Source organism: Colobus angolensis, unplaced genomic scaffold, assembly GCF_000951035.1.
Source record: "Colobus angolensis palliatus isolate OR3802 unplaced genomic scaffold, Cang.pa_1.0 Scaffold48, whole genome shotgun sequence".
NCBI lineage: Eukaryota > Metazoa > Chordata > Mammalia > Primates > Cercopithecidae > Colobus > Colobus angolensis.
The window spans coordinates 2,371,900-2,380,704 of NW_012118265.1; positions in this window are offsets into that span (position 1 = coordinate 2,371,900).

The following is an 8,805-nucleotide window of genomic DNA, read 5'->3' on the forward strand; positions in this document are numbered from 1 at the left end:
AACAGACTGAGACACTATTCATGAACATGGACTATCTCTCCATTTATTTAATTGTTCTTTGATAACTTTCATCAAGTTTTCCTCATATAGATCTTGTACGTATTTTGTTAGATTTCAACCCAAGTATTTTATTTTTGGAGGTGTTAATGTAAATGGCATTACGTTTTTAATTTCAAATTCTACTTGCTCATTACTGATATATAGGAAAGTGGATTTTTATATATTAGCCTTGCATCCTACAACCTTGCTATAATTGTTTATTAGTTCTAGGAAACATTTTGTCTATTCTTTTGAATTTTCTGTATAGATAATCATATCATTTTTTAACAAAACCAGTTTTACTTATTCCTTTCCAATCTGCATACCTTTGATTTTATTTTCTAGTCTTGTTGCTAGGACTTTCAGCACAATGTTGAAAGGCAGCATTGAGAAAGAGCAGCCTTGCCTTGTTCCTGATCATAGGAGCAAAGTTTCAAATTTGTCACTATTAAGTATGATATTAGCTATAGGTTTTTTGGAGGTGTTTTTTATTGAATTGAGGAAGTTTCCCTCTATTCCTAGTCTGTTGCAGGTACCTTATTTTTTTCTTTTACAACATAGTTTGGAGAACATTCTATCATAGACATTAAGGGCAGTTTTATTATTATTATTACTTTCTACAGATGCATAGCATTTTATTGCATGGATATATTATAATTTATTTAACCTGACCCCTATTAATGGCTATTTAGGTTATTTGCAGATCTTATATTAGCACAAACAGTGCTGCAAATATCCATCTTCAGGCAAATGAATAAATACACTATGATATATGCACACAAAATAATTGTGTTCAGCAATAAAAAGGAATGAACCATTGATACACTCAACAACATGAATAAATCTCAAAAGCATTACGCTGAGTAAAAAGAAAAGGCAGACACAAAAGACTGCATACTCTGTGATTACATTTGTATTACATTCTAGAAAAGGGAAATCTATATGGACAGAATTCAGAGCTACGTTTGCCACAGGTCAGGGAATGGGATTAGCCATAAAGGCATAGAGGGAAGTTTTGTGAATGATTGTGAGATGGTTATACCTGTGGTTATAGTTTATATCTATCATAGCTCACTGAATTTTTTACTTTTAAAAAGTGACTTTTATTGTTTATAGATTTTATTTCAATAAAGCTGATTTTAAAGAAAAAGTAACTGCCAAATGATTTAACCCATGAACTAAAAGATTACAAATATGGTAACCAAAGTTTGAAAGGTGAAATATATTTGAAGGACTGAGAGTTAGAGATCCTGGACAATCCTGTCCTTCTTTTTGGCCACTATCATGTTGTTATTACATTACTGGCAGAATATGTAATAAAAGTAAGATTAAAAGATCAAGCATTCACTGTATTTTTCTTTTTATTTTTTTAGAGACAAGGTTTTGTCTGTTGCCCAAGCTGGAGGACAATGGCACTATCACAGCTCACTATAATCTCAAGCTCCTGGGCTCAAAAAAAATCTTCCCACCTAAACCTCTCCCTAGGAATTATAGGCACCCACGACCACACCCCATCACACCCAGTTAATTTTTTATTTTTTGTAGAGACGGGGGTCTCGCAGTGTCACCTAGGCTGGTTTCAAGCAATCCTCCTGCCTCAGTCTCCCAAAGTGCTGGAATCACAAGTGTCCCTGTCTAGGATTTTAACTACAGAAAATTATTCCCATGTCTGGATCAATAACTATGTCTCTTTAATTTATGAAATATTCATTTTACTAACAAATCACTAGAAAAACCTCCAGAGTCACTGAAATTGAGCTGAATTTCATCTTTCCTGTTCTACTCCCACTAGAAACCTTCTTACCATTTAATTATTTACTAATTAATTCCCCATTCCCTCCTACTTCCAAACGATCTCAAGCAACTTCATAAATAAGTGAGGCAAGTATAATAATGGGAAAAAAGTTAAAGCATACATAAATAAATGCAGGGTAGAGAGCCTAAATAATGACTAGAAGAGCCTACAAATTTTGCTCTAAGTTTCTAATTGGCCCCCCAAAAAAGGAAAACATGTATTCTATGTGTTCGATATATTTATAAACAACAAAGTTTCTATGAAATAAGAAAAATCTAAGTGTTAAGGAAGTGCAACATTTTTTTCTGATACGATGACCAGTGTGACAATTTTCCCATGGATCTTTCAACAGAGGAAATTGCATAACATAGTGAATGTCTTCAATGGCACATTGAAAGAGCCATAATAGTGAGCTTCCTGAGGCACCCTTAGAGCCACAGAGAAAGCCAACAACAGAATGCCACTCTAGGAAAGAGAACCTGGTGGTTGGAGGACAAAGGTGGCAGAGTAGAGTTACTTCACTGTACACATACCCTTTTGCAGCTTTTGAGCAGTGGACACCCCATACATATTACTAAACTGTGCTTAAGTGTACAGACTGGGGAAGCAGGCTGCCTGCTTCAAATCACAGCTGTACAGACTACCAATTACAGTATAGTGGGCAAGCTCTGTGCCTTACTTCTGAAGTGGGGATTGCAAAATGTCTGCCTCATTCGATTATTGGAAAGGTTAAATGTGTTAATATGTATAAGAACCTTAGTATCAGGTTAAGTGGTAGTTATTAGTAATGATTATGCCAAAGCTCAGTTTTGTCAAAGTTGTCTTATGAAGGGCCAAAGCAATGTTACTCCATGTATAAAGCCCCATGATAATCAGATTTTAAATAACAGCATAAATTTAGAATATCTGACATACATGAAAATCAGTTGTCATGTCCATAGGGTTTATATAGCTAACAGACCCAATTTTGGGTTTTGTTACCTGTTTTGAAAGGCAATGCACGGGCTGGGCACAGTGGCTCACACCTGTAATCCAGCACTTTGGGAAGCCAGGGCAGGCGGATCATGAGGTCAGGAGATTGAGACCATCCTGGCTAACACAGTGAAACCCCATCTCTACTAAAAATACAAAAAACCAGCCAGGCGTGGTGGTGCACGCCTGTGGTCCCAGCTACTCGGGAGGCTGTGGCAGGAGAATCGCTTGAACCTGGGAGGTGGAGGTTGCAGTGAGCTGAGATCACGCCACTGCACTCCAGCCTGGTGACAGAGTGAGACTCCATCTCAAAAAAAAAAAAAAAAAAAGGCAATGCACTACAAAGCATTATTGGAAGAAATTGAAGACTATCTCAGTAAATAAAAAGACATCCCATGTTCATGGATTAGAAGGCTTAAGCTGTAAGGCTGGGCACGGTGGCTCATGCCTGTAATCCCAGCACTTTGGGAGTTCTAGGCAGGTGGATCACCTGAGGTCAGGAGTTCCAGACCAGCCTGGCCAACATAGTGAAACCCTGTCTCTACTAAAAATACAAAAATTAGCTGGGCATGGTGCCAGGTGCCTGTAATCCCACCTACTTGGGAAGCTGAGGCAGGGAGAATTACCTGAACCTGGGAGGGAGGTTGCAGTGAGCCAAGATTGCACCAATGTACTCCAGCCTGGGTGACAGAATAAGACTCTGTCTCAAAAAAAAAAAAAAAAAAAAAAAAAAGCAGGCTTAAGCTGTTAAGTTGGCAATACTCCCCAAACTTTCATTGATCTGAAAATTCAATGAAATCCTTATCAAAAGCCCAGCTTTCTTTATTGCAGAAATTTATAAACTGACCCTAAAATTCATACGGAAATGCAAGTTACCCAGAATAGCCAAAACAATCTTGAAAAAGAGGAACAAATTTTTTAAGACTTTTTATTTATTTATTTATTTAATTTAAAAAAATGTTTTTTGAAATGGGGTCTTGCTCTGTCACTCAGGCTGGAGTGCAATGGCACGATCTCGGCTCACTGCAACCTCGGCCTCCTGGGTTCAAGGGATTCTCCTGCCTCAGCCTCCAGAGTAGCCACGACACCCTGCTAATTTTTGTATTTTTAGTAGAGACGGGGTTTCGCCATTTTGTCAGGCCGGTCTCAAACTCCTGACCTCAGGTGATCCATGCTAGGATTACAGGCGTGAACCACCATGCCCGGTCCTCAGAAGAACAAAATTGGTTCACACTTCCAAATTTCAAAGTTACTAGAAAGCTACGGAAATCAAGACAGTGTGGAACTAACATTATGATTGACGTATAAATCAATGAAATAGAATTGATCCCAGAAATTGAATTTAGTCACATTTATGATCAATTTATTTTTGATAAGTGTGCCAAGACAATTCAGTGGAAAAAGAATAGTCTTTTCAACAGATGGTACTGGAACAACTCAATGTTCACACACAAAAGAAAAAACCCGGACTCCTACTTCACACCATAAAAAACTTAACAAAAATTAACTCAAAGTGGACTATGGACATAATTTTAAAAGCTAAAACTACAAAACTCCTGAAGAAAACACAGGAGTAAATCTTGACTTTTGGTTAGGCAATATTTTCCTAGGTATGACACCAAATACAGAAGCAACAGAAGAAAAATAAATTGGACTATATCAAAATTTAAAACTTCTATGCTACAAACAATACTACCAAGAATATGAAAAGTTAACTCACAGAATGAGAGAATATATTTGCAAATCATATAGCTGATAAAAGATTTGCATCTAGACAAATTTTACAACTCAATAACAAAGTAAACCCAATTAAAAAGTGAGCAAAGGGTTTGAATAGACATTTCTCCAAAGAATTTATACATATGTTTAGTAAGCACATGAAAAGATGCTCAATATCAAAAGTCACTAGAGATATGCAAATAGGAATCTCAATAAGATATCACTTCAGACAATAACAAATGTTGGCTAATAAATGAAGAAATTTGAACCATCATACATTTCTGGTGGAAATGAAAAATAATACAGATGTTCTGGAAAACAGTCTGGCAGTTCCTGAAATGTTAAACACAGAATTACCATATGATTTAGCAGTTCTACTCTTTGTATATATTTAGGGGAAAAAAAATATGTCAACGCAAAAATTTGAACACAAATGTTCACAGCAGCATTATTCATACCAGCCAGAATGGAAACTACCCAAATGTCCACCAACATGTTCATCCATAATGAATGGATAAACAAAATGTGGTACACCCATAATGAAATATTATTTGGCAATAAAAAAGAAATGAATTATTTTTTCTTTTTTTTTTTTTTTTTTTTTTGAGACAAAGTCTCACCCTGTTGCCCAGGCTAGAGTGCAGTGGCACAATCTCACCTCACTGCAACCCCTCCCGGGTTCAAGCGATTCTCCCACTTCAGCCTCCTGAGTAACTGGCATTACAGGTGTGTGCCACTATGCCCGGCTAATTTTTGTATTTTTAGTAGAGACGGTGTTTCGTCACGTTAGCCAGGCTGCTCTTGAACTCCTGACCTCAGGTGATCTACCTGCCTCAGTCTCCCAAAGTGCTGCAATTAGAACGTGAGCCACTGCACCTGGCCAAGAAATGAAATATTGATACGTTTCACAACATGGAAGAACCTTGAAAACATGCTAAATGGAAGAAACCAGTTGCACAAGACCACATATAGGTAAATCTCAATAGATAAATGTTTAGACAAAAAGTAGATTAGTAGTTGCCCAGGACTGAGAGAAAGAAGAAGAGAATAAGGAGTGACAGCTAATGGGTACAGGTTTCTTTTGGGGTGATGAAGTTGTTCCAAACTTAGATTGTGGTAATAGTTGTACGACTCTGTGAATACACTAAAAACCATTTAGGTATACATTTTAAATTTAATTCAGCACAAGTGGCTGAATTTTATAAAATGTGAGTTATATAACAATAAGGATTAAAAAAGAAAAAAAACTGTGTAACTAGCCATCAAGCCACTGCAACTTTTGGAGTTTGGGACTGGCTTTCAAGTGAAGAATGGACTACTATGGGCCTCCCAGGATATTATTTGTTGAAACTAAACTTCTGCTTGATTTTGGGATTACCGACAACAATCCCAGGTACAGATTGTGTATGTGATCAATTAAGGGCAAAATTTTAAGTTAGTTGACTAGTTAGTTCTGGTGTCTGGCCAGATGTGGTATATGTATTTCATGAACTGTCTGTGGGAACTGTTTGATTCTCAGACGAGTAGGTTGCCCTCTGCTCCGGAATATATTTCCAGGTCAGTTGTCCCCACCATCAATTAGTGTGTGTGCTCAAAAGAATGCAAACTGATTTCAGCATTATCTTAAACAAAACATAATTAGGAAGGTAAGTATCCTGCCAAAAAATTACATAATGCATTCCAAAGCCAATTTAAAATGAATTTTGGACCATTCTGAATATATGAATTCAGCATCGGTTTAAATGGTTAATAGTCATGCCTACTGATGTAGAGTATAACTTATCTTTTTTAACTTAAATCTTTCTTTTAGGATTCAGTAATTTTACTAGTTCAAGTTTCACAAGAAAAAAATGAACAAGCTAAAGTCTGAAACATTTGCCTCACTATACCATGTTTATACACTACCTCTAAGGCCTTACAATCCTAAATGTTTGAACACTCCACTATTTAAAGTGTGGGTCCACAGCCTGGGGATCACCTGGGAGACCCACCCCCAAACTACTAAATCAGAATCCACATTCTAATAAGATCCTTAGGCAATCTGTGTGTACATTAAAGTTTGAGAGGCCTTGCTCTCACACCAGACTGAAGCTCAATGCAGGGCAGCCTCAGGAAAAGTAAGCAGTGGGGTCATTATGATCTATATTAAGACAATGTACAAGAACAGATTGTAGCAACCTCAAAATGTCCCTATTTGATTCAAAGTGGTAAAAGCTGTAAACTTTCTGTTTGTGTAAATATATTTGAAGCTCAGGAAGGGAAGCTGTGGTAACCGTTTCTTTTACTTAAATGTCCTGGGAGTTGCAGCAGAGAGGAGCTTGTTCTAAGGGAAGCTTTTCCGTTCTTCCAGTTTTTCCAGTTGTCCCCAGTTCTACCTCCTGGCTTTGCCCTTTCAGCCCCACCACCACATCCCTGGCTAAGTCCAGCCTGAGATAGTGGGCTGCAAGAAGTCGATGGCTAAGGGTCAGCTGATGGCAGGAGGGTTCTGGGTGAAAGATGGAAATCTTACTCTTCCAAGTTCACCTCTCAGTCTGGAAAAGAGCAGTCAGACTGAGAAGTACCTCTCTGTTTTCCCTCTCCCCACTTAGATACAAAAGTATAGCCTTTGTATTCCTTAATGAGTTCCAACTCTTCTTAGCCTGTATCTTTTGAATAAGTGGAAACCGACCTATTGCCCCTTCCACTATTCTGTTTCCTGCAAAGGAAGCACATAGATGCTAAGTAACTGGGAGGACCTCCCATGTGGGTCAGTGGTCTCTAGGCCATGGTCAAGACTAGGAAGGACTCAAGAGAGGCTCCTGAAAGGTGATATTTAAAATACTGATTTTAAGGTTCTACCCATAAGATTCTTTTTGTTTGTTTTGTAACCTGTTTTTCTTCAAATAATATATTTTGAACAGCCTTTTATATTAAAAATATATGATTATAACTACAGAGTATCTCATTACATCAAGAGTATATGAAGTGACTTCAAAAAGTCCATAGAATATACATATTATAAAAAAACCATGCATGGATTTCAAAATTATTTTGCATCAAAATAAACCTATCCTTAAGATTCTGATTCGGGAGGTCTGGGTTTAGGCCCAAAAGTCTACGCTTTAACCAGTACCCACAATGATTCTGACGTAGGAGCTCCGCACCCACACAGGAGGAAACAGTGATATAACTGGTTTGAGGACAGCGGTACCACCTTCGCAAATAAATCACTTATTCTTAAGCATCTATTTTGCTTTTTGAACTGATGTCAACTTCCTGATTGGTTTCCAAATGGCTCTGCAGTATTCATTCAGCATTTACTGAGCAATTTCAGTTTTCAGTTTGCAGAGAACTGAACTATCAGAGGCTTGTGCGGTGTTTGGACTGGGGATGGGGAGCAGAGAAGGATGTGATCACATTAAAGCTGTTTCTCAACTTCCTAGATAAATGACAAATTGACCATTTCAAGATTTGTGAAACAGGTTAGCCAAAACATTACCTAACCACAGTTACCATAATTTACTAACCTTTTTGGAGCCCCTGTGTACAAGAGGCACCAAGACTTTCTGGGTGGGAAGGTTGATTCTGTAACCAAACTGCCAGGGTTTAAATCCTACTTTCTCCATTTATATTATATGACTATAGAAAAGTTAGCACTTTGGAAGGCTAAGGCTGGCAGATCACTTGAGGCCAGGAGTTCCAGACCAGGCTGGCCAACATGGTGAAACTGTCTCTACTAAAAATACAAAAAAAAAAAAAAAAAGAAGAAGAAGAGAAGTAATTTAACTTTTCTGTGCCTCAGTTTCCTCCTCGTCTGTTAAATGAATATATAACACCTCACTGAGTTGGTACAAGGATTAAATGAAGTACTTAATGCCTTATTGATGCAGATGGCTCCAAGAATTTAACACTTAACCAAATATTCACTATATTTTTTAGGTTAAGGCTACAAAACCATTGTGAATACACTAAGGAATGATTATAGAGACTGATTGAAATTCTGAAAAAAAAGCGAAAATTTTATGTTTCATTCAAGCAGTTCAGACGCATGATTTTAACTAGAGTGATCTGGGGTTTGTTTGCTTGTTTTTTAAGGTTCCCTAACCCTTGGCTTCTTGGGGAGTTTGATGCCGCACTCAGCCCCAAAGTCCCCCTTAAACTCCTAGGTTTAGCGGGGACTGGGCGGGAGGGGCGCGCGAGGTTGACAAGGGCAGCCGCCCCGCTGAAGTAAGACCAGGGCCGCCGGTGAGCCGCAGCCGCAGCCGCAGCCGCAGCCTAGCCCCGAGGGAGGGAGGAGGAGC